At 43.3% G+C, this 26,469-nt stretch overlaps 1 protein-coding gene and 1 non-coding gene across 2 annotated transcripts in view; both read right to left on the reverse strand.

Annotated features, from left to right (window-relative positions):
* Nucleotides 1–26,469, reverse strand: part of LOC124777517 (sialin-like) — a 433,945-nt gene that overhangs the window by 348,540 nt on the left and 58,936 nt on the right. The window lies entirely within an intron of this gene.
* On the reverse strand, nt 18,967–19,038 carry Trnat-agu. Its single transcript has one exon. It is a non-coding gene; the product is annotated as a tRNA-Thr (tRNA).

The raw sequence follows: 26,469 nt of genomic DNA on the forward strand, positions 1-26,469 counted from the left end.
CGATTACTGATATGACTTTACTATGAACACTTTTTTCTTTCGCCCCAGAGTCGGGCTAAAATTATTGTAAGTTTTACATATTTCGCCAGAATACGGCAAAAATTCTCTGTTATGTCAAAAACCGTGAGATTAATGCAGGAGATGTCAGACGTCTGCATAAAAAGCTTCTTTCGTTAAATAATAGTTGTTTAATTTGGCATTTCTGCTTTCATTTCATAGTAACGATCATCAATACCCAATTTATAAATGTTACAGATTTTGCTTTACTACATTTTTTCTTACGTTACCAACGCGATACCCACGAAATTAAATTAATCGGAATTCTCTCGCGAGGCGAGAAGCCAGTAATTTCCCTGAAATTATAGAAACCCAAATTAAATGTTTTTCAGCACGCCACGAGTCTACTGACCTCCACTTCAAACAATAAAAAAGGGTAAAAAAGAGTAGAATTAACTAAGGAGTGAAGTGATTTTTTTTACGTGGTCGATAATATCGTGTGCACTTTCGGACAAAAAATAATTTTTATTATAGAGACTAAGAAAGTGGCGTGAGTGTGAATATTTAGGTTCATTTTACTTTTCATTTAGTAGATTTCCTTTTAATTAATTATTTATTTAATTATTATCAGTTATTATTATTATAACGCAGATGCTTAGCCAAATCTAGTGGCAGACGCCGCAACAGAGGCGTTCTGCATCACGATGTGGTTCATTGTTAAGCTCCGAGAGCCTACGTTGCTAGAAAAGTCAACAAATATATTGATTCCTGCTATGTGTATTTATCGAAACGACCATCAAGATAAAATTAAAGAGATCGTAGCTGACACGGCAATCATTCGCGAGTGGAACAGGAAAACGAGAAAGTTACATTGGGCACAAAGTACCCTCCGTCGCACACCACACGGTGGCTTGCAGAGTATAGATGTACATGAAGATGTAGACGTAAAGCCGGATGACACTGGCAAAAACCAGTTTCGAGTTCGAGAGAAACGGATGTGCTGAGTAAGTTCTGCCAGCCACGCTTGTCTGCCGGAAAAAGACAGCCACAGACAACACTCACAATGTAAGACAAACACAGCAAAATGCTGAGGAGTTGTATTTTCAAGGAACAAAACATTGTCAGAGTGTTGTTCCTAGAGTATAGTTTACCTAGATACACATGATGATTTTTGGTCGTTCCTTTGCGCTAGTGACTGATTTTAGAATCGTTATAAGGTATGCACGCTAGAGATCGCCATAAGTAGTTTCCGAGGTTTTCTACACTTTTTGTAGTTATTATACATGAGGTATTTCGTGCAGCATTTGTGATTATTTCGCGCTGTACACATTTACATGCTGTATTTTACTTTAAATCAATTGGAAATATTCTGTTAATTCTTCAGGTACAAAACTGTATACTGAGTGGAATGACATATACTTCTCTAATTATATGTGACGGTAGTATATGTTCCCGAAAGAACAGTTACCGTCAATGACCATGCAGCTTTGCTAGAAATGAAAAGATAATTAAATGGACACCCTAGCTGCAAACAGGCGTTGATGAATTTCATTGGGGACAAGTTGAAAATGTCTGCCCCGACCGGGACGCGAACCCGCGATCTCCTGCTTACATGGCAGACGCTCTATCCATCTGAGGCACCGAGGGCACGGAGGATACTGCGCCTGCATGGACTTATCCCTTGCACGCTCCCCGTGAGACCCACATTCCCGACATGTCCACACCACTACATTCGTGGTGTGCCTAACAGATGTTTGCCCATCGTACTCATTACTCATGTACTACATGCATGGATATGCAAATGACTGGCATTTCGGCAAAAACGCACGAAGAAGGTGTGACTAACGCCATCTACATTCCGAATGTAAGATACGGTTCGGTAGTGGGATATCATTTAGAAATAATATCTAAATGTTCGTTTTTTACGACAAGATCGTGTTATGCCCCGCGTAGAAGAAGCAATTACTAGCAGCAGTTACTAGCATTTGCTTGCAGCAGGTCTACTGTGACTGCTGTTTATCGTTTCGCAATATTGGTACTCTTGTTGGTTGGGATCCCATGACTGCTGCGCTGATATGGAATGATGGGTTCAGTAGGCGTACACTCCTCAATGACATGCAGGGCATCAACCGCGTCACTCCGCTAACGCCCGAGGGCAAAGTCATATTGGTTGCCTGACCGTGAAGGGCAGTATAACTCGGAGACGTACTTCGAGACATGAAATGGGTTTGTTTGCAGCAGAATAGGTACCAACACGGGTAATGCGAAGCCGTCTGGAACGACAGTGACTGCCACGACGGCGAGTGCTGTAGCGGCTTTCCTAGAAGTCACAGCAGGGCGAGGTGTCCCGCCAGAGGAGAACCCAGCTGCAACGTCGGACGCAGAAGTGCACCCCACTGTGTTTCAGGCAGAGTCCAGTTCTGCGTAAAGCACCACAGTGGATGTATGTCTGTGTGCACACCCTGAGCAAAGAGCGAACGTTGTCAGATTGAACTGGTTCAAAAATGGCTCTAACCACTATGGGATTTAACATCTGAGGTAATCAGTCCCGTAGACTTAGAACTACTTAAACCTAACTAGACTAAGGACACATCCATACCCGAGGCAGGATTCGAACCTGCGACCGTAGCAGCAGCGCGGTTCCAGACTGAAGTGCCTAGAACCGCTCGGTCACATCGACCGGCGATTGAACTGGTAATGGCATACGGGGCCAGCACCTAGGTTGATGGTGTGGGGTGCCATTTTGCGTACAATACGATCAACTCTGGTCCGCATAGCTATAGTCTGATTAAAATTACTTGATAGTTGAGAATTAACGCGTTGGCGCTGGTTTTCTTCAATCAGAACTTCAATGTCACGGGCAAACCGTTTGCCATTGCCACACTGCCACATTAATTGGTCATTTCACTTTCAATTAACTATCCAACATTCTTTCTTGGTGTATTCCCATCCGGAATCATGGGTCTGTCCCATTTATTTCGTATTTCATCACACATTATAACCACACCAAAAACAAAACACACACACACATCGATGCTAATGAAATATACACATTTCACATAAGACATCGATTCAGCGTCACATTTACAGTTATAATAACAGAGATACTCTTATATCACATAAGCTCCGCACGACATTGCGTGAAGTTGAATTATTGAAGGCTGCAAAACACTTTTGCGAGTGGATCACCACAGACATAAATATAACTGCTTAACCCAGTGTTGTACCGTAGCGCAATGGATAGCGTATGAATCTGACGTAGATGGTCGTAGGTTTGAATATCGTCAAATGTAGTGAATGTTTTTATTTACAAATCTAATCTAAAGAGTTTGATGTTTATTTTATTCAATTAATTGGTTTAACTTTATTTTTTTAAGTTTCTTATTCTTTACCGCATCATTTTCGTCATCTTCTTGACTTTTTATTTGCTCTTATTTTTCTTCGTGTCCTCTTATTCGACCGGAATTTGCCTGTGTCACCTAAAATCTGTAAAACAAGAGCAATGGAGAACCGTTCATCAGTCGGAAATGCGACAACTCGTGCAGCCAGTGTGAGGATAGTTACAGGTAACCAATGACAGAGACAAATTACAGTTTTCTTTTAACACTGAACTGAATTTTTACCGTCTTGAGTTTGCGCATAGAGGTTAGCTTTAATCGCCGTTTAGTTCTGCCGCAGATTGTTGACCGCTGTTTTCCTGGATACCCAGCACATTACGAGGTTGTGGTTAGCTTAGGACATGATTTTAAATTCAGAGCTACAAAACGCGTCGTCTGCTGGAGTTCAGTCACTGTTGTTGTTGTTGTTGTTGTTGTTGTGGTCTTCAGTCCAGAGACTGGTTTGATGCAACTCTCAGTGCTACTCTATCCTGTGCAAAGTTCTTCATCTCCCAGTACCTACTGCAACATACATCCTTCTGAATCTGCTTAGTGTATTCATCTCTTGGTCTCCCTCTACGATTTTTACCCTCCACACTGCCCTACAATACTAAATGGTGCTCCCTTGATGCCGCAGAAAATGTCCTACCAACCGATCCCTTCTTCTAGTCAAGGTATGCCACAAATTTCTCTTCTCCCTAATTCTATTCAATACCTCCTCGTTAGTTATGTCATCTACCCATCTAAACTTCAGCATTCTTTTCGAAGGCTTCTATTCTCTTCTTGTCCAAACTATTTATCGTTCACGTTTCACTTCCATACATAGCCACACTCCATACAAATACTTTCAGAAACGACTTCCTGACACTTAAATCTATACTCGATGTTAACAAATTTCTATTCTTCAGAAATGCTTTCCTTTTCATTGCCAGTCTACATTTTATATCCTCTCTACTTCGACCATCATCAGTTATTTTGCTCCCCAAATAGCAAAACTCATGTACTACTTTAAGCGTCTCATTTCCTAATCTAATACCCTCAGCATCACCCGATTTAATTCGACTACGTTCCATTATCCTAATTTTGCTTTTGTTGATGTTAATCTTATATCCTCCTTTCAAGATACTGTCCATTCCGTTCAGCTGCTCTTCCATGTCCTTTGCTGTCTCTGACAGAATTACAATGTCATCGGCGAACCTCAAAGTTTTTATTTCTTCTCCATGGATTTGAATTCCTACTCCGAATTTTTCTTTTGTTTCCTTTAGTGCTTGCTCAATATACAGATTGAATAACATAGTCACTAGCCACTTAAAATAAGCTGTCGGCAGAGCACCTCGATTCCCGACATACCTCGTAGCAGGCACTTTCTACACTGCTCCGCATTACACAGTACCGGAATTTTTGCAGTGACCCACCATGTCACCCGAGCGGTAGTTGGCAGGCGCTGTGGCGCCCCTATAGCGGCAAGTGGCAGGCGCTAACTGTCAAGTAATTTTAATCGGACTACAGTAATTTGGACAGTAATTGGTACCTTTCTGTTTTGTTAAGGCCGGTGGTGGCTGTGCCTGATCTTTCAGGTCTCCGTGACGTTATGATTCAACAAGATAACACAAGACCACATGTTTCTGATGTTGTCCTGATCCATCTCAATCTCACGGTTTTCGAGTGTTACCCTCGACATGACGTTTTCCAGATCTGTCATACCCACTGAAAACATCCGGTCAAGGGTTGCCGAGACACTGGCATGACACTACTCGTCAGCCATTGCGATTAATGAACTCTGGCACAGAACTGAAACAGCGTGGAATGACGTGTCCGTATCTGCCATCAATTCGACTCGCTGTCTACCCGAATGAGAAAAAAATGGTTCAAAGGGCTCTGAGCACTATGGGACTTAACATCTGAGGTCATCAGTCCCCTAGAATTTAGAACTACTTAAACGTAACTAACCTAAGGACGTCACACACATCCATGCCCGAGGCAGGATTCGAACCTGCGACCGTAGCGGTCGCGCCGTTCCAGACTGAAGCGCCTAGAACCGCTCGGCCACATCGGCCGGTCCAGAATGAGAGCCACTGTTACTGCGTAAGAGATTTCTCACGTTGTTGGCCCCCAAATCACCACTACCCTAGTTGCTACCCTTCGTGGCACTCCAGTTTTAATGGTCGGCAGCGCATCTGATGCTGAATGGAGTAGAAGTTAAACTAGACAGATACAATTGCTACCGAAATTTCGTTGCTCAACAAACAAAGATTCAGCCTCGCATTCTCATCAACACCATAGCGGTTGGATATCCAGTGTGTTCTTGGATGTGTCGTGCATTTATATCTAGTTTCACATCTTTCTGATCGGTGTCTACAAAAACACCAACAAGTACCGATGTTCATTTCTCGTGTTAAATTGCAGATTCCCGCGTAACTTGTTCAAGCAGACTTCCAAATTTTAACGAATCTGTAAGACAAAGAATAAAAAACAGCATCATCACAGACGTTTTACAAATTCAGAGCTGATTTTTATCAAGTAATCAGAGTGTTGCTTTCTTTATCAAAATTTCATTCCATGACCCCCCCCCCTCCCCCCTCCATGAGTTGCAGGGCCTAACATCGGCAGCACGATTTTAAAATACAAGTAACGACAAAACATTTAAAGAAACATGTGTTTGAATTTTATTACTGTAAAGGAGGTTTACACTAATATGAAATTTGCGTGTCCTTAGTGTAGCCGTTTTTTAGAGGATGATACTGGGACAGTGGAGGAATTAAAAGAAGCATGACCACATACCTGTACTCTGAAATCGTTAACTATAAGAAGCAATGTTGATTAATTCTATGAGGAGGGTTTTTGTTAGGATACGTGAAAAAAAAAGAATGCTGCCCCATGAATACTGCAAGAAAAGAAAAGTAGGTAGGGGTCATTGATATGAGCACGGATGGGAAGTACTGTAATAGACCTTTAAAGCGGGATTAATGTAGCGGCGAATTTCATGATGTGGGATGAAGCTGTGAAGGAAGGGAAGTTGAAGTTCGTACAGGTATAGGGTTTGGGAATGTGTTAGCATACCAGTAGCGTCCGTATTGTAGTATAATACAAAGGTTTTCCGTAGAAATACAGGAACACGTGAGGCAATACTGCCTCTACGACTTATCTTAGAAGAAAGATTAAGGAAAGGCAAACCTACATTTCTAGCATTTGTAGACTTAGAGAAAGCTTTTGACAATGTTGACTGGAATACTCTCTTTCAAATTCTAAAGGTGGCAGGGGTAAAATACAGAGAGCGAAAGGCTATTTACAATTTGAACAGAAACCAGATGGCAGTTCTATGAGTCGAGGGGCATGAAAGGGAAGCAGTGGTTGGGAAGGGAGTGAGACAGGGTTGTAGTCTCTCCCCTTTGTTATTCAATCTGTATATTGAGCAAGCAATAAAGGAAACAAAAGAAAAATTCGGAGTAGGTATTAAAATCCATGGAGACGAAATAAAAACTTTGAGGTTCGCCGATGACATTGTAATTCTGTCAGAGACAGCAAAGGACTTGGAAGAGCAGTTGAACGGAGTGGACATTGTTTTGAAAGGAGGATATAAGATAAAAATCAACAAAAGCAAAACGAGGATAATGGAATGTAGTCTAATTAAATCAGGTGATGCTGAGGGAATTAGATTAGGAAATGAAACACTTGAAGTAGCAGATTAGTTTTGCTATTTAGGGAGCAAAATAACTGATGATGGTCGAAATAGAGAGGATATAATATGTAGACTGGCAATGGCAAGGAAAGGGTTTCTGCAGAAGAAAAATTTGTTAACATCGAGTATAGATTTAAGTGTCAGGAAGTCGTTTCTGAAAGTATTTGTATGGTGTGTAGCCATATATGGAAGTGAAACATGGACGATAAATAGTTTGGACAAGAAGAGAATAGAAACTTTCGAAATGTGCTACAGAAGATTGCTGAAGATTAGATGGGTAGATCACATAACTAATGAGGAGGTATTGAATAGATGATGCCTCACTGAAAACCTCAGCTGCCAACAGGTGTTGTTGATATACCTCGATGTGGACAGCTGAAAATGTGTGCCCCGACCGGGACTCGAACCCGTGATCTCCTGCTCACATGGCAGACGCTCTATCCATCTGAGCCACCGAGGACACAGATAAATAGCGCGACTGCAGGGGCTTATCCCTTGCACGCTTCCCGTGAGACTCACATTCCCAACTGTCCAAAATTCTACATATGTATTGTACCTTGTAGACATTTGCCCACCTACTCATTACTCGCGCACGCTTTGGCGATTCCCGTAAGAGCTTGGGCAACCTGTGCGCAATCGCACAGACGAAGGTCAATGGCTGGGTAGCCTTTAACTATATATATATATATATATGAAGGCAGTAACTTTTTCTCGAAAGAATAGTTACTGTTGATGACCGTGCAGCGTATCCCTGAAATAAACGATGACTAACTGAAAAGCAGGAGATCCCGGGTTCGAGTCCCGGTCGGGGCACACATTTTCAGCTGTCCACATCGAGGTATATCAACAACACCTGTTAGCAGCAGAGGTTGTCAGTTAGTCATCATTTATTCCAGGGATAAGCTGCACGGTCATCAACAGTAACTGTTCTTTCGAGAACAAGTTACTGTCTTCGTATTTATATGGTATTGAATAGAATTGGGGAGAAGAGGACTTTGTGGCATAACTTGACAAGAAGAAGGGACCGGTTGGTAGGACATGTTCAGAGGCATCAAGGGATCACAAATTTAGCATTGGAGGGCAGCGTGGAGGGTAAAAATCGTAGAGGGAGACCAAGAGATGAATACACTAAGCAGATTCAGAAGGATGTAGGTTGTAGTAAGTACTGGGAGATGAAGCTTCAACAGGATAGAGTAGCATGGAGAGCTGCATCAAACCAGTCTCAGGACTGAAGACCACAACAACAACAACAACAACAACAAAGTTTTCAATATTGGCGATGAGGGCGGGATCTTTGATAATCTGAAAAATAAGGACTACCCTAAACGAGATAAAACGGACGAACCGAATGGTGTTCATGAAACGTCGTGCGGCTAGGGCCTCCCGTCGTGTAGACCGGTCGCGTGGTGCTAGTCTTTTTAGGTGATGCCACTCTGGCGACTTGCGTGTCGATAGGATGATGAAGACAACGCAACACCCAGTCCCTGAGCGAAAAAAATCTCCGACCCAGCCGGGAATCGAACCCGCTCCCCTTTGCATGGCATTCTGCCGTACCGACCACTCAGCCGTCGAGGAGGACATGGTGTTTATAATTTGGTGGGATGGATCCCGAAAGACAAAGGTAAGAAATATGTCTGATCAAGGCTTTATGGGTATGGAGCATTACGGAAGGATGTGACATTCATAGTCAGCCAGTTAAAAGTTGAAGCCGTTGCAGTTTATTTCGAGCTTTCTGAGCGGAGATTTTCTTGTTAGTTGACAGTCCTACCTTCGTCGTATCTACTGTATTTTGGTCAGTTCGTTAAACGGCAATGTATTCATCAGACATGCACTATATAAAGGGAAACGGGAAGAGAGCAGTTGCCGGCCGCGGTGGTCTAGCGGATCTAGGCGCTCAGTCCGGAACCGCGTGACTGCTACGGTCGCAGGTTCGAATCCTGCCTCGGGCATGGATGTGTGTAATGTCCTTAGGTTAGTTAGGTTTAAGTAGTTCTAAGTTCTAGGGGACTGATGACCACAGATGTTAAGTCCCATAGTGCTCAGAGCCATTTGAGCCATTTGAAGAGAGCAGTTGCTAATACGAGAGAAAGATGATAGGGGCGCTGGAGCAGTTTTTACGCGCACGATTGGAGGCGCTCTGCTGTCGAGGGCTCGGTGGCGGGGGTGGAGTGGGCGTTGGTATCGCTGCCAGCGCAGCTGCCAGCAGGACGCGATAAACAGGTTCACCGAGCCGGTTCAGCAGTTCTGCCATCTGTCCTCCGGGACTCGCCGCGCAGCCCACCTCCTCCCCACTCTCTGCTTCCTTCTGGCTCCACAGAACTGACAAATCAGCACACAGCTCCCTGACAAGGTACCGCACAGTTCCAAGTGCGTACATACAACTATTAAGCATCAAGGTCGTTTCTTCCTTCCACCGCATTACTCTCAACATAACTGAAGAAGGAAATAATTACTGAAATAAAAATAAACTATTAATACAACACGCTTTTAAATCGCACTAAAATGTATGAAATAATTTGGCGTAACCCCATGCAGATAATTATGAAAATTTATGATTGTGTATTTTTAAAAGCTATGAAAATACCTTTAAAATTTACATCGAAAAACGTGAGAGACGAGCATTACATAACCGATGCATGAATAGATCAACTCCTGTTATCAACTGTTTGCGCCCCACATATTGCGGTATAAATCTTACTAGAGTATTTTCATACCTATTAAAAATTCACAAACATAAATTTTCAGAACTTCTGTATGGCGTTAAGAACCAGTAAGCGGTCAAGAGAATTTTTTGTAATTTTTAAGTCAGTTTAAAAATGCATATATTAAAATTTTATTTTTATGTAAATAATTATTTTCTGCTTTCTAGTCTTCTATGTGTGAAATTTCTCAATGAATTTTAAACTTTTGATGAGGTTATAAGAGCAAGATGTGTTAAATTTCAAGTTTGTTTCAACCTCTTTTCACCTGATGATACATGAAATAGAATATTGTTATACCTGTAAGAACGCAGAGTCCCGCGGAGGTAACATTGAACAAAAAGTTCTCAGGTTTGCAGCCGCGTTAAGTGATTACAATTACACGAGCTCTCGGCTAAGCACTCCTTGTGCATTGTGAAGAAGTATGTGTCAATTGGTTGCTGGTACGCCACTTATATACAGTTGCTGGCTGTGACGTCACTGGTGCTCGCCATATATATATTGGCAGACGTGGATTCTGGGTTCGATGAGCTCGTCTCAACCGCGCGATCGCTGGATCCCACGCCGTGCTGAGCTGCAAGGCACAGTCTCTATTTAGGGTGTTATCAGTGATTTTTATTTCTATGGCTTCTGTAATTAAACAGTCCAAGAAGCCGTTACTGTGAGCCACGACAGAATTTTCGTCGAATTTTATCCGGCGAAAGTTTTCTAAAGCATGCTCAGCTAAAGTAGATTTTTTGGGGTAGCGTAGGCGATAAAACCTCTCTTGCTCCTTCCTGGGCTGTTTTCCCGACGTAAGACTGGCCACACTCGTAAGCTATTTTCTAGGCCCCAGGTCTTCTGAGACCTTCTACGTCTTCAACTGATCTCAGTAATTAAAGGATTTTTTTCAAAGGCCCCAAGATCGATTTGATCTTGTGTCTTTTCAGTAGGCGGGTTACCATGTCCGACAGGGAACCACAATGTTACCGCCGCGAGACTCTGCATTCTTATATCAGGTACCTCTACGGAGAGGCAACGTGGTGCAGCGTTAAACGTCTGGGGAAGCTGCGCGTCAAGAAGGCTAATTTGCTGAATTCGCTAGTCTTCCTATAGTGGTGCCTTGACGAGAAGACTATTCCACGATTTGCTGTGGTATCCCATCATATCAACACCGCTGACTTCATGAAGATATATCATCGTGCCCTACTATGAGAAAGGATACCTCCACGCAACAGCTGGATGCATATGGACGTGCCCTTTTGGCCCTGCATGATCTGCACTTATCAAAGCTTCGGACTGGGATTGCGTCGACGCAGCTACCGTTTCCCAACAAAGGTCATCACAGAAACAAACTACAGAGGGGCAGAAAAGAAAGTTCAGCCGCCTGTCCCAACAAAACGACGTGGACAACAGATCCTCAGACCGGAACGTCATCAACTTGACGGCGAAAGATACAAACACGGGTGCAACGCCGGCGCTTAAAGGACGTAATTTCGCCTCATCGCCGCGGGACGTTTCTGTACGTCAAATAATAAGTGGCGTCGAACAGACAGTCCGCTAGCTCCCAAATGAAACAGGGGCCGAAATACGCCTTATTCTCACGAAGGCAAAGTTACCAGCACCTAACATGACCTAGGCTGAGCGCAATGGCCTGCGAGCACTACGCAATGATGGAAGCATTGTGGTACTTCCTGCTGACAAGCGATATACAGCCATTTAATTATGCAACACGCGGACTATGAAACGAAGATCTGCGCACTACTGGATGAAGATACTTACCGGAAACACCCACGCAACCCAACATCGAGGATAATACGAAAGACATCTGTACTTCTCAAGCGCTCTTCTGTGGAAGACACTGTGGTCGAGTATCATCTCCCTTAGGGACTAAGACCCCACCTACTGGTTATGCGTTATCGAAAATCCACAAGGATGGGACGCCATTCCGCCTCATCGTACCCACCACCGTTCAGCAACATAGAAGCTCGCGAGGTACTTGGCCAGTGGGACACTGTGAACGTCATATTAAAAACTCAACATATTTTATCCGCCGAATTAATCGTCTTCGACTTAGAGAGGGTGACATTCTAGTCAGTTTTGATCTGGTGGCGCTATTTACGAATGTGCCTATCAAAGACAGTTTGGACGTAGTATCCCATTTCTTTGTAACTGACGTAGTCGAACTATTATAGAAACACTCTTACGTCTCCAGAATTAAGACGGGTCGTGAGTCTTGCTTGTGTAGCTCAGATGGTAAAGCACTTGCCCGCGAAAGGCAAAGGTCCCGAGCTCGAGTCTCGGTCCAGCACACAGTTTTAATCAGCCAGGAAGTGTCATGTCAGCGCGCACTTCGCTGCAGAATGCAAATCTCATTCTGAAAACATTCCCAGCCTGTGGCTAAGCCATGTCTCCGCAATATCCTTTCTTCCAGGAGTGCTAGTTCTGCAAGGTTCGCCGAAGAGCTTCTGTGAAATATGGAAGGTAGGAGAAGAGGTACTGGCAGAATTGAAGCTTTGAGGACGGGTCGTGAGTCGTGCTTGGGTAGCTCAGTTGTAGAGCACTTGCCCGCGAAAGGCAAAGGTCCCGAGCTCGAGTCTCGGTCCAGCACACAGTTTTAATCTGCCAGGAAGCTTCACTCTTACGTCTTCTTATTATTACTATCAGCAGGACGGCGTTGCTGTGGGTAGCCTATTATCGCCAGCTGTTGCAAACCTTTTCATGAAGAATTTTGAAGATATTGCCCTAGACACAGCGTCATAAAGCCCAGATGTTTCGTTCGATACCCTGACGACGCATTCGTCATTTGGCTCCACTGACGTGAGAAACTTCATGAGTTCTTGGAACACCTCAACGGCACTGACATTAACAGTTCACCATGGAGGTAGAAAAAGACAAAGCATTGGTCTTTCACGACAAACTCGTCCGCCGCACACAAAACGGATGCCTTGGCCACAGCGTTTATAGAAAACTCACCTACACCAATATGTAGTTGCACGCCATCAGCCATTACCATCCAGCACAGAAGCGCACTGTTTTGCAAACATTGGCGTATCGTGCAGAAATGATATCAGACGTTGATAGCCTGCCCCAAGAGCTGAACCATCTACGCAACGTCTCCAGGAACAAAAGCTGTAATGTTCGTCAAGTAAAGTGATTTCAACCGAGAATCACAAGACTGCCGACGAGGAGCACGAAAAAACTTGTTTTCTTGTTGCTCTGTGCTTCCGTGACGAACAAGATGAGCCGCCTGTTGAACAGCCTCTGCCAAAAACCCGTCAATTACGGAGAGCAGTTAAACACGCAACAGGTCTCAGAAAACCTGGGGTCTATAAGAAACCTTGTGAGTGCGGCCAGTCTTACGCCGTGTGAAACAACGCGGGAAGGAACATGAGAGACAGCTTTTATCGCCTACGCTACTCCGAGAAATCAGCATTACCTGAGCATGCTTTAGAAACAGATCACCGGATAAAATTTGACGAAACCTTCGTCGTGGCTCGCACGAAAGGCTTCTGGGACTATGTAATTAAAGAAGCCAAAGAAATAATCACCGATAACGCCTTAAATAGAGTCGGTAGCCTGCAGCTCAGTACGGCAAGGAATCCAGCGATCGCGCGATTCAACGTTCGCCCACATATGCAGCGAGCACCAGTGACGTCACAGCCGGCAACTAGTGTATATAAGGAACGTACCAGCAATACACCGGCGTATAACTTTAATCACTCGATGCAGCTGGAAATCCGAGAACTTTTTATTCAGTGTTACACCTAGACACTAATATTATATCAACCTGCTTATCATTTTCCTAAAAAATATTACAAAAAGGAAGCACAATTAATTTCGTATGATTGTTATAAGTTTTTATTTTATTGTTGCAATTTATTGTAACTGGAATCTGACAAGGATCGGGAACGATTCAAAAGAACAAGAGTCTGGCCGACCAGCCAGAGGCCATCAACAGTCGTTAGTCGAGTGTGAACTGGGGAGTAAAGAGAAGAGAAAAATGGACAATGGAGACAGCACGGTAGAATGACGAAGTTCAAATGAGTAATCCAAGAGGCAGAAACATGGCGTAGCGAAATCTAAGATCATCCATCCACTGTGTAATGAGAACAATATGACGACAGAGCAAATACACAAATGAAGGCAGACCCATGGTCTTCGAGTGTGACTGCAAGCACTAATTGGCCAGCAAGGAGTGCATGGCCCTGTAGCGCCATGAGGCCAGTGCTGCAGAAGCAGTACCAGCACTCACAGATGTACCAGTCTCATCTAGCTGCCATCATTGAGTTCCACGCAAACTGCCTGTAACTCATTCGGATACTACCCACAAAACATGCCAGTTCTGCAGGGCAGCCGACATGTCAGGCGTTGCCAGCCTTTCCACTGCTACTCCCTCCCCCATGGGAGCTACGTGGATCAGGAAGACCAGAAAATGAGTCAATACTGTACTGCCATCCAGTTCTGAGCTATGTTTAAGATTTCAAGTCTCTAGCTCACCAAAATCAACTGCAATATTTGCACCTAACAGAGAGACAACAAAGCGACCTAATATACACATGTTGAAATATTGGAGGATGAGGTTTCACACTTTTTGTTGACATTGCTATTGTACTCATGGTAATGTCAGAAATAGGTAATGTCAGAAATAATGTTTCTCATGTTCAAACCACCATTCCTCAGAAGTTCAAATTAAGAATCAAGTCAATCTTCTGTGACAATGCAGTATTGGTCATATTCACATTCACCAATCAAGGATTATAAAAAAGTCCCTCTATTGCAGCATCAGTAGCTCATCATTGGCATATTATCGTATGACATGGGCATATAAACTGCAGTTTCAACTTCACACCTAGAAGTCTTATTTTCATCGGGCAACTGATGAAACTCATATAGATGTCACTATTTAGATAAGGCAGTGTGGTGAGTGAGATAACAGTTTTTTTGGATTCAGGTACCCAAATGAGTCCAGGCGTACACATAGAGTAGCTCTTTAATTCAGGCGTAATTTATTATTAAAATTATCTAGAGTTCTTTCGTAACCTTAAAAACACAACCCATTTACACATACGTACCACAAGCCACTGTTAAGTGCATGGCATATGGTACTTTGTATAAATTTTCTATCGTATTCCAATTGCATATTGAGCGTGGGCTAAACCCTTGTCTCTTTATCATATTCTCACATCACTATGAGAGATATACGACGATGGCAGCAGAATGGTCGCACAGCCTTCCTCAAAAAACAATTTCTAGATTTACCTAGTGGGGTTTCGCCTTTCTTCCAAGGCTTCCAAACATCTGTCACACTTTCACATGGACTACGCAGCAGACATACTGCGATCCTAGCAGCTTGTCCGAATTTGTTGGACGTCTGTTGTCACAGCTGCTAGATAAGGACTCCGAACGCTGGAACAACACTCACGAGTTGGTCGCACTAGCGTCTTAGTTGCAGTTCTCTTTGCAGATGCAGTACAATTTTCCAGAAACCTAACAAATCCAAATCTTCCATTCGACCTCCATAATAGTGACTAAAAGCGTTCGACTATTTCTTATGGATTCTCAGTGTTACCCGGATGCATGGTGTGATTTGCTCAAGATGTTCACCGCTAATATTGTAAACGGCTTGCAGCAGGTTTTTTTCTCTGTATTATAGGCGTTATCTCGCATTTATGCAAATTTAAAGAGCTGCCATTCACTGCATATAGAGAAAATTTTGCTGCGTCTTTCTGATTTTACTTACGACCATCCAACGCCGACATTTTCCTATAGATAACAGCATCGTCAGCTAATGATGTGATAGTGCTGCTGACCCTATCTGATAAAGCGTTTATCAAAATATAATTCTATTATTCTTCCTTGGGACATAACCGATGTTACTTTTTTGCGTAGACCATTCGCTGCCCAGTTTGACGTCTGAGTTCTTTTATTCCAATCAACAGTGGCGCCACTACTAAGGCATTCGACTAGCATTCCGATGGTAAATGAGAAAGTAAGGGTGGTGCGACTCGGATGTGAGCGGCCCGCACATCAGACAGTGGCCGTGGGGAGAGGCCATCCCACAACGCCAATGCCACTCTCAGACACTGCGTTGCCGAGACCTCGTCGCCGATGAGGTTAACCAGCGGGTCGCCAACAACCGAAATGCGTCCTGTGCCCAAAAAAACGCCGCGGGCACCGCTGCTGGCACGCTTTGAATTACTGCTGGATGGCAACCTCTCCGACGGCAACACAGAAGACAGATACTCTAGAATGAAGTTTTTCACACTGCACGGAAAGTGTGCTGGTTTAAAACTTCTTGAGATGGAGCCGAAAATGCCAAAGGACCTGGTTCGACTCACTGTCTGGCCCACAGTTTTAATCTGCCTGGAAATTTCTAGCACAAAGCACACATCCTTATCGAGTGAGTTATTCATTTTGGAAACAGCTACTGACAAGGAGAGGCCAGATCCTGTTATCTACTTCGGTGTCCAGTTGAGTGCCTCTCAAAAGTAGCTACCGTCAGAGGGGCTAGCACACGACGCATCATTTTTTTAGTAAAAAAATCAAGGTCGGAGGTCATGACACTGGACCGATATTAGATCAGGTAGAAACATTAGGATATTCGAAAATAATTTTATGCAGGGTGATTCCATGATGATGTTACAAACTTTCAGCGACGATAGAGAATGGTAAATGTCTTGAGCTAAAGGACTCTGGTCCGGAAACGACCGAGTCTAAGGTTACAAGCGAAAATCGTTCTGATACTAACAGTGGAACGCATGTACCGGTACTGTTGTTGCTGAGATTGTAGGGTAGGCACCTTTCAGGGGTGGTAATATTGAACAAAACAAAAAAGTCTAGAAGAACATGGGTTCAAATGCATACCTTAAGAGCCATAAGCACTTGTTCAGTAGAAGAGATGCGTTTCACAGCAGTGAAGATGAGAAAGTGCACATAACTCTTAAGGTATGCAATTTAGAACCTATGTTTGCTGGATTTTTCTCTTTTTTTTTCGTCCATATTAGCAGCTCCCAAAGTTGTCTATCACACAATCGTAGCAACAACAGTAATGGTACATTATTCCACTGTCAGAGGTATCTGAAATATTTTCGCTTATAACTTCCAACTCGTTCGTTTTCGGACCGGGGAACCTTACGTCAAATTGATACATTTTAACTTCTCCAGCATCCTTGAAAGTTTGTAAGATAGTCACGAAATCACCTTGTACACACATGCTCGCAAGGAAATAATTTGTAAGTTTTTACCTAACATTTTTCGTGCTTTTTCATCATCACATTCCCTCAAACAACATAACTTGTTTTGAGAGGAAAAAAGCCAACGTGAAAACACAGCCTGCAACGGTATCAAACAAATATCGTCAAAAGCCATAAACTAAACTCCGCCCGAACAGGCGATGAAGGCCCAACGGTACCGATCAGCCGCCGCATCATCCTCAGCCCAAAGGCGTCATGGGTGCGGATATGGACGGCCACGTGATGAGCACACCGCTCTTCCGGCCGTATGCCAGTTTACGACACCGGAGCCGCTACTTCTCAATCAAGTAGCTCCTCAGTTTGCCTCACAAGGGCTGAGTGCACCCCACTTGCCAACAGCGCTCAGCAGACCGGATGGTCACCCAAGTGCTAGCCTGACAGCCATTAACTTCGGTGATCTCACGGGAACCGGTGTTACCACTGTGGCAAGGCCGTTGTTCTCAGAGGTAATAGCCACTTACGTTATTCAATTTTTTCATAGCTCACAATAGAATTTGCTGTCCTTAATACAGGAAGATCTGTGGAGTATCGATGCTTTGTGCATGAACTTGGCAGTTGAAACTGTACGTAAATGAATGTAATAAATTGTGCATGAAAATGGGAAGAGATCCATTACTGCTCCCTTACGTTATTGACGATAAGTCAAGGCAAAATATCTAGAAGCGATTTAAAACGGAATGATCACATGAAAGTATCTGTACGAAAAGCAGATGCTAGACTGAGACTGTTTCGAAAAATCCTAAGAAAATGCAGTTCATCCAAGAAAGAAATGGCGTACAGAACACAGGTTCGACCAATTGTTGAACATTGCTAACCTGTCTGCGATCATTATCGGATTAATTACAATAGAACTCTACTGACAGACGCTACAGGAATACATTGTTAATAACGGAGAAGTTCACTATCAAAATTCCGCGAGCAAACTTTAGGGTGTCAAGATAGTGGAACTTTCACACTGCTGTACTTACCACCTAAGCGAATACAGTTGAGAAGACACCGTAGCATCTGTACAACATAATACTGTATATTTCATAAACGTCTGTTTCATTTGTTTCATGCTGAGAATACGAGAGACGCAAGCCGCCGACAGCAGGATGTTCGCTGCAGTGGCCAAAGGTGCTGAGCCGGACACAGGCATAGCTTACCTGATAGCCAGTACCAGCAAAAAGATCTGGCCGTCCACTGCTGCCGACCTCTGACTATTATGAATAAGGAAATTTTCTAATATTTTTTGAATGAACGACTTTATGTATCTGTAATGAAGTCTGTAATGTTGTAAAGTTCACTTATTTCTAATCGTTGTCAAGTTCACAAGCACTGCTACTACGTGCTAAAAAATTTAGATACATATTTGCAACTATTAACTGATTAAATCTATTGCATTATTAAATTTCTGTGCGATGTCAATATTATCCACGAAAATAAAATGATATGAATGCAAAGCGAAAACATGCGCACATGCAGATGGGATGAGAAGGAATTTTAGGGCAGAAAGAAATAATTTATCTTCACTAGTAGTTCAAGAGTTACATTTAGTACCTTTGCAGAAATCTACAAAAATTTAATCTCTGCGAAAAGGAACGCACGCAATAAATGTATAGAAATCTGCCTTGCTTCACATTACAACTAATGAATATGCAATTAAAAGAAAATTTTTATATTTCATTCTAAACAGAGAAGACAGATGTGATTTACGCTCTAGTGAGGAATATTGTCCCAAGCATGGGCCAAATAGTAAATAAAATTCTTCGGGAGCAGACCGTAACGCCGTAATATGTTCCAAGAACAGTCAAGAAGCATATTACGTCCTCCCACTTAAGTCTCGCCAAATGACCACAAAGAGAAAAAAATTATAATAGTAAAAGCTCGACCGGAGGTTCATCGACAGTTGATTTTTCCAAGCACCAGTCGCGAACGGAATAGCGAAGTGGGGAATGGTAGGTGTATATACGCTGACTGATGCGACGAATGAAAATTTATACCAAGACCGGGATTCGAACCCTGGTCCCCTGCTCACTAAGCAGATGTGCTAACCACTACGCCACCTTGGCCTAGTGACTTTGCACAACTGCACAGACTACCATAACGCACCTCCCTCCTCAACTCAAATTCCAAATCACGCCTCATCTCACTTGGGATTCTCCCAAAACTCGAACAGTATTCCAGAGGTTCTCCAACTGTACTGGAAGAGAACTTCAGTACCTAACGAAACGGGGTATGGCTATCATTCATCGCTTCAGTTCTTAGGTCGAAGAAGAGCGACGGCAATCAGGCCCATTCCCATGAAACACTGTTGTTGACATCAGCCTTCGAGTCGAATCATTGGTTTTAATATTAGTGAATACTATGCACCCGAATTTGCCCGCCCGGTTGGCCGTGCGGTCTAACGCACGGCTTTCCGGACTGGGGAAGGAGCGCCGGTCCCCGGCACGAATCCGCCCGGCGGATTTCTGTCGAGGTCCGGTGATCCGGTCAGTCTGTGGATGGTTTTTAGGCGGTTCTCCATCTGCCTCGGCGAATGCGGGCTGGTTCCCCTTATTCCGCCTCAGTTACACTATGTCGGCGATTGATGCGCAAACAAGTTCTCCACGTACGCGTACACCACCATTATTCTACCACGCAAACATAGGGGTTACACTCGTCTGGTGTGAGACGTTCCCTGGGGGGTCCACCGGGGGCCGAACCGCACAATAACCCACGGTTCGGTGTGGGGCGGCGGAGGGGCGAAGTGGACTGCGGTAGTCGTCGTGGGGTTGTGGACCACTGCGGCTGCGGCGGGGACGGAGCCTCTCCGTCGTTTCTAGGTCCCCGGTTACCATACGATACAATGCACCTGAATTTAACACATTTTTATGGTATGGCACATATATGTGCCCAATATTACAACAGCCTGTCTAGCATGTCTTATTGAGAGTGATGCAAAAGAGGCAAAGCCACAATCTCTCTCCTAGCATTTATCGTGTTGTACGAGGCCCACTGTCTTCATGATTTGGCAGATTTATTGTACGAGGAACGATCAGTAAGTGATACAACAATTGATTTCTGAAAGCAGGTTGGTTTTATTTAGGATTCCAATAGGATTCCTATTTTTTAACTTAATCTCCGCCAATGCGACACCCTTACGACCAACTTACTGGGCCACAACGTACTGCCCACAACACACCACTCTGCTGGTCCACATCGGAGCCAACGTCTTGCCGCATCAATAATCTCCCCATCATCAACGTACAGTTTCCTGATGAGTGCCTCCTTCAATAGGCCAAACAGATGGAAGTCGGAAGGTGCGACAATCGTGCTGTAGGGTGGATGGGGAAGAACAGTCCAGTGAACACACTTTTGAATACCCCAATTGGTGTGCGAGTCTGTCAGCACTACCATCATAAGACGTCCATTTGTGCAGCGAGGCGTTTGATTGTGATCTGTCGATCATCTCGAATGAGAGTGTCCGCACGTTCTAACAAAGCAGGAGGCACAGCTGTGTGCGGCGGGCCGGCACGCGGGAGGCAGGCAGGACAGGTTTGCGCGACGTTGTTGCGATGATGACAGACGTCTCGCTTTCGTTTCCTGCCATGTATCCACAGACATGTGCGATGCTTTGGTTTAACACCTAAAGAAATTCAATGAGCGCTCTCTGCTTAGAACGCATCTCCGTTGCAGACGCCATTTTCAAGCTACGTGTAGCACTGCCACCAATCAGAACTGCATGAAACTATAGGGGCTGAAGCGAGAATATTCCACGATGTCCCACAACAAATTCCATATTTCTTCAACAGAAACTGACCGAGAAAAAAAGTGTTGCATTACTTAATCAACCGCTCTTGTATTTTGACTTCACGGTCGGAAACCCTTTTTGTCGTCAAGGTCGTCAGTTAACCCTGAAAGAGGTTAAGTAGGGGGGGGGGGAGGAGTAAAGCTATACGGGAACGAAGAAGTGTCCGCTGTCTGACTGTGAATCGTGTAATCTTCATTCTGAGTGTTATCTAATTTTAATTGCTTGTACATAGTATTTTTCAATGCGGTGATTGGGAATCGACCCAGCATTTGCCTAACAAGCGCCGAAAACGCCTAAAACTATAGTCTGGGCAGTGCGTCAAACTAACCGTCGTCAATCCATCGTGCCGATTCGATCTGAGTTTAGCCCACGTCCGAGTCTCATTAGCTAACGTATTGCACTTGAGTTAGCCTAGCAGATCAATGAGCCAAAGACACTGGACAGATACTTTGGCGGAGCGGCTTCGCATCACCGTCCGCTCAATCTATTTCACGTTCTCTGCATTTTCCACAGGTCACTTTGGGCGAACCCTGGGACGCTTTTTCAGTTTACGCGACAGACAATTTCGTCTCCAGTTCTCATCGCAGTGCTATTACTCAGCGGATGCAGTAGCTCCGATATCACTGGACGCAACGCTACCACCATTCGTACCATCAACGTCACTTGTTTCGCAGCGACAGTTCCCAGCCGTGGACCTAAAACAACAGTTTGTACAAACCTTCTTTCCAGCGTCAGTGGCTTCAACTGCTAGTAATTCCCCGAATCAGCAGCGTCTTATCTTTGACCATGCGGAGGAAACCCCGCAGTCCCTCACGTTGTTAAGCAGAAATCCGCCCTGTCCCAGTAAAGGTTATCTCGAGGTGAGTTTCCGCTGTTTTTCTGCGACACCGATAAACATTACCGTCCTTATTTTCCTGTTAGATATGCTTATCGAGAAAGACAGAACTGAATACTCACGATATATTTATAATGAAGTCATCACGGTTTCCTCGTTGTTGGCATTTCGAGACTGATGTCAGACAAATTCCCAGTGAGCATTCCATGCCTATTCCTACGATTACACATCGATTTTAAATATTTACTCCGAACGAATACGTCTGGACTGACGGGCTTGGTTAGAGGCCATTTATGAACAATTTAGGTTCACAAGTGCGTTGTATCGTCCCAGTGAAGGATATCTCGAGGCGACAGTACAGTGCTGTGTGAGGTGGGAGTCCTGTTACATGATGGAGACAGGCGCAGTGCTAAGCAGGGATTATGTAATACTTTTTATAATTTCTTCAGCCAAGTGCACTACTGTAATGTTAAAAATAGTTGAGGGCTGTCACAACGGATTGTCAAAGAAACACTGTACGTCCTGACGAAAAGTGAAAAGAAAACAAAACAACAGTTGGTTTTATAGTACAATGAAGCGCCACAGAAACTGGTTAGGCATGTGTATTCAAATATAGAGATATGTAAACAGTTAGAAGACGGCGCTGCGGTCGGGAACATCTATATAAGACAGCAAGTGTCTGGAGCAGTTGTTAGATCAGTTACTGCTACTACAATGTCAGATTATCAAGATTTAAGTGAGTTTGAACGTGGTGTTATAGTCTGTGCACGAGCGATGGGACATAGCATCTCCGAGTGTACCTTTAATATCAGGAATCTGGTAAAACATCAAATCTCCGACATCGCTGCGGCCGGAAAAAGATCCTGCAAGAATGAGACCAACGACGACTGAAGGGAATCGTTCAAAGTGACAGAAGTGCAACCCATCCGTAAATTGCTGCATATTTCGATGCTAAGCCATCAACAAGTGTCAGCGTGCGAACTATCCAATGAAACATCATCGATACGGGCTTTCGGAGCCGAAGGCCCACTCGTGTACCATTGGTGACTTCACGACACAAAGCTTTACGCCTCACCTGGGCCCGGTAACATCGACAGCGGACTGTTAATGACTGGAAACGCGTTGCCTGGTCGGATGAGTCTCGTTTCAAATTGTATAGAGCGGATGGACGTTTACGGGTATGGAGACAACCTCATTAATACACGGATCCTGCATGTCAGCAGGGCTTGTGCACCTGGAGTGATATGGGACCAATGATACGTCTAGATATGGCTTTAACACGTGACACGTACGTAAGCATCCTGTCTCATCACCTGCGTCCATTCATGTCCATTGTGCATTCAGAAGGACTTCAGCAATCCCAGCAGGACAATGCGACACGCCACACGTCCAGAATTGCTACAGAGTGGCTCCAGGAACACTCTTCTGACTTTATGGGGCTCCGGAAAGGCTCAAAATCATGAAAAGTTCAATTGTTACTTTTTTGCGTTTTCTGAATCTGCAGACTATTACCTTTTAATAGATATATAATTTATTCAATTCCGAAGACTACAACTATTTTTAAATTTTTTTTGAAATGTGTTCTACATGGGCGTGACCCACTGTGGCGCTGTTAAACTGCTGTCAAATGGTGTTATTATTAACGTCCGTGTTCATCAGGTACATTTTAGTGATGTGAGATAAAGTATGTGTTGTGGCTAACCTGTGATGGTTCAATATATATCGCTGGTGTGATTGTCGATTGTTTCATGTTTATTTACTCTGTCGTTATCTCGCAAATATTCGTAATTAATTCTGTTTCTTGAGTCTCTGCTTTGTTGAAGTATAATAATGAGTAAAAGTAAAGTTATTAGAAGTCCTCTGAAGGCTTTTAAGAAAAGGAGAAATGTTGGAAAGCCAAAGGTATGTGTTATTACTGTAAATAATAAAGACGATAACCAAGTGAGTGAACCTAACCTCTCAAGTACACCTGCCCATAGCAGTCAAAGTGGGAAAGAAAATACTTCACAGAAGAAGCTTGGTTCAATGAGTGAAAACTATGAATGTTTTATGGGCGAATCGGATGTGAATGAAATATTTGATAAGTCGGTTCTCAAAGGAATTTTTTCAAACTGTGTAAGATGTATTCATTGTAGTGAAGTTGGTCTGGAACTCTCCATAATAAAGCATGTAGGACTTGCTAGTGAAATACAACTGAAATGTGATAAGTGTTCATACATGACCACCTTTTGGAACAGTGTTGCAGTAACTGCAACTGAAGAAAATGGTAGCAAAATCTACGAACACAACAACGAGCGATGCTTGCTTTAGACAAGGAACGCCTTCGGGCTGCAGACAGGGCTGTAAAGAGTCTAGAAATACAAGCAAGAGTAAACAGGAGGAGGAACAAGAGGAAGCTGGAGGAGGAGTTTGCAGAGGATGAAGATAATCCATCCTATGGACCTGGAATGCACTAAAAAGTTAATCCAATCTTTGTCGCTCGACTCCCAAAACTTTTATTTTCTCATACTAATTACATGTTTTCTAAGTATTTTCCAAACATATTTGTTTCAAACTTTCAGTAAATGTTACACAGTACCTTCTGCATAATTTAACACAGCCTTTTTCCAAAAAACTGTATATTTTTTAATATATAAATAAAAAATTGCAAAAAAGTGTTGTGAATTTTCATTACAATTGAAAAAAAATCATCTTTAATAACTGAACTAAAATTTTGTAAAATCCCTGTGTTAAGTTGTAGCCCATATTCCAATAAATAATCTGTAAAAAGTTCAACTTCCTACCTCAAATACTTTGTGAAGAAAGACGTAATTTATAAGCGTTATTTTAACATCGCAAGTATAGGGCGTTCCGGAGCCCCTTAAGCACTTACGTTGGCCACCAAACTCCCCAGGCATGATCATTATTGAGCATATCTGGGATGTCTAGAAACGTGCTGTTCAGAATAGATCTCCATCACCTCGTCCTGTTACGGATTTATGGACAGCCCTGCAGGATTCAGGATGTCAGTTCCCTCCAGCACTACTTCAGACATTAGTCGAGTCCATGCCACGTCGTGTCGCGGCACTTCTACGTGCTCGCGGGTGCCCTACTCGATATTAGGCAGGTGTACCAGTTTCTTTGGCTCCTCAGTGTATAAGTGTACCACTTTTTAAATAAAAGATCAGTAAATGAAGAACATCTACTGCTTCGAACCATGATTAGCGCAAAAGAGGAAACAACACAATGTAGATAACTGTCTCTTGTAAAGGTGGGTTTCCATGAATATTTAGCTAGATGCTTAGCTAATTAAATGATTTTCTTTGCACTCGATTAATTTTATCCGTATGGTTCTTTGCCACTTAGCAATAGCACGGAAGGTGATACATGACTTTTTAACACAGTCTATACGAAATGGGTAACAGTAGTTATTTAGTAAGATTTTTAGCCGATAGTTCCGACTTCCTTCACCGGTGAGATCATTTATAGTTGTACTATGGTCGCGTCACCCATCCATTTGTCCTACATAAAAATTCGAATATGCCAATTTCCCTAAATAAAAATTACAGAAACAGATCACTAATCTCTGCAAAAATGGCGAACATATCCCGAACACGGTGGTTTATGACTCGAAGGTGTTGGGTTCGAGTTCAGTTAGGACAAGTTTGGTAAATTTTACTATTTTAATCTTTTTTAGCTTATAGTGCTGTTCCTGCACTGTACAAGTAACGCACAACTACCTCAATACTTTCGCGTATTCAGATTACTCTTCTATTCGTAGCTCATTTTTCACAACTTACACTATTTTTGTCTTTTTCTAGCTTTAATTTCATTTTGTTCCTCAAGTGTCACATATGGAGGGCACCTTTGATATAATTTTATTTCATTTTTTTCTTTGACAGGACGGCCGAGATCCCATTTTTTACCGTACCTGCCGCCCGATCCTAGTTTTAGAAGCTCCGTTTTAAGGATACGCGGAAGACCTTTCCGATTGCCACAGTTTTAGTCCAATGACTGATTAAATCGTCTTGTTTGTGAATATTTGCACAGTATCGGACATAATGCACCGAGTCCAGTTATTCGATTTGTAAGGATTTTCACAGTGTTCGTACGTTAATCACAGTAACATCGTGACCTTTACCAGAGGTGATGCTACAGTAGGTTTTTCACTTTATATCGTGACATTAAAAGTGGTGATCTTACACCAGGCATTTGATGTGGCACTCTTCCATGGTACATATCCTTTCTCTTTAACTCTATTTCCAAGACCACGTATTGTACACGACAAGTTTTCACTGCAGTTGCTGCAGATGAATGCACGGTCAATTTTTGATACCCTGTCTTGTTACAGAATATGTGTATGAATTAAGGTTGTGCGTTCCCTAAATGTCAGTGTGTTGTTGAAAACACAACAACGCGCATAGTCACCAAGCACGTTTCCTGCAGCAAATCTTCTGTCGCATACGCACAGCATACATCTTCCTCTCGTATTTGTTTAGCAGATTCACTCGCGACACGTTTTGTACAAATACCTAATACCACAATTATTAGCTGATATCTCAAATGGTTCAAATTGCTCTGAGCACTATGGGACTTAACATCTATGGTCGTCAGTCCCCTAGAACTTAGAACTACTTAAACCTAACTAACCTAAGGACATCACACACATCCATGCCCGAGGCAGGATTCGAACCTGCGACCGTAGCAGTCGCGCTGATATCTCAACTCTGTCATGTATATATTGCTTGAAACTAGTTAATTGGCTATTCATGGACTGTCTCTTATTGTGCAACGTCCACTTTATACATATTACGTCGCAGAAAAATTATTTGTTTTTAATATCAGTGTTCTCATAGCTAAGTTCGGTCCGCTGTCTGTGTAGACTTGGAATGTGTT

This window comes from Schistocerca piceifrons, chromosome 2 (genome assembly GCF_021461385.2).
Source record: "Schistocerca piceifrons isolate TAMUIC-IGC-003096 chromosome 2, iqSchPice1.1, whole genome shotgun sequence".
Taxonomy (NCBI): Eukaryota; Metazoa; Arthropoda; class Insecta; order Orthoptera; family Acrididae; genus Schistocerca; species Schistocerca piceifrons.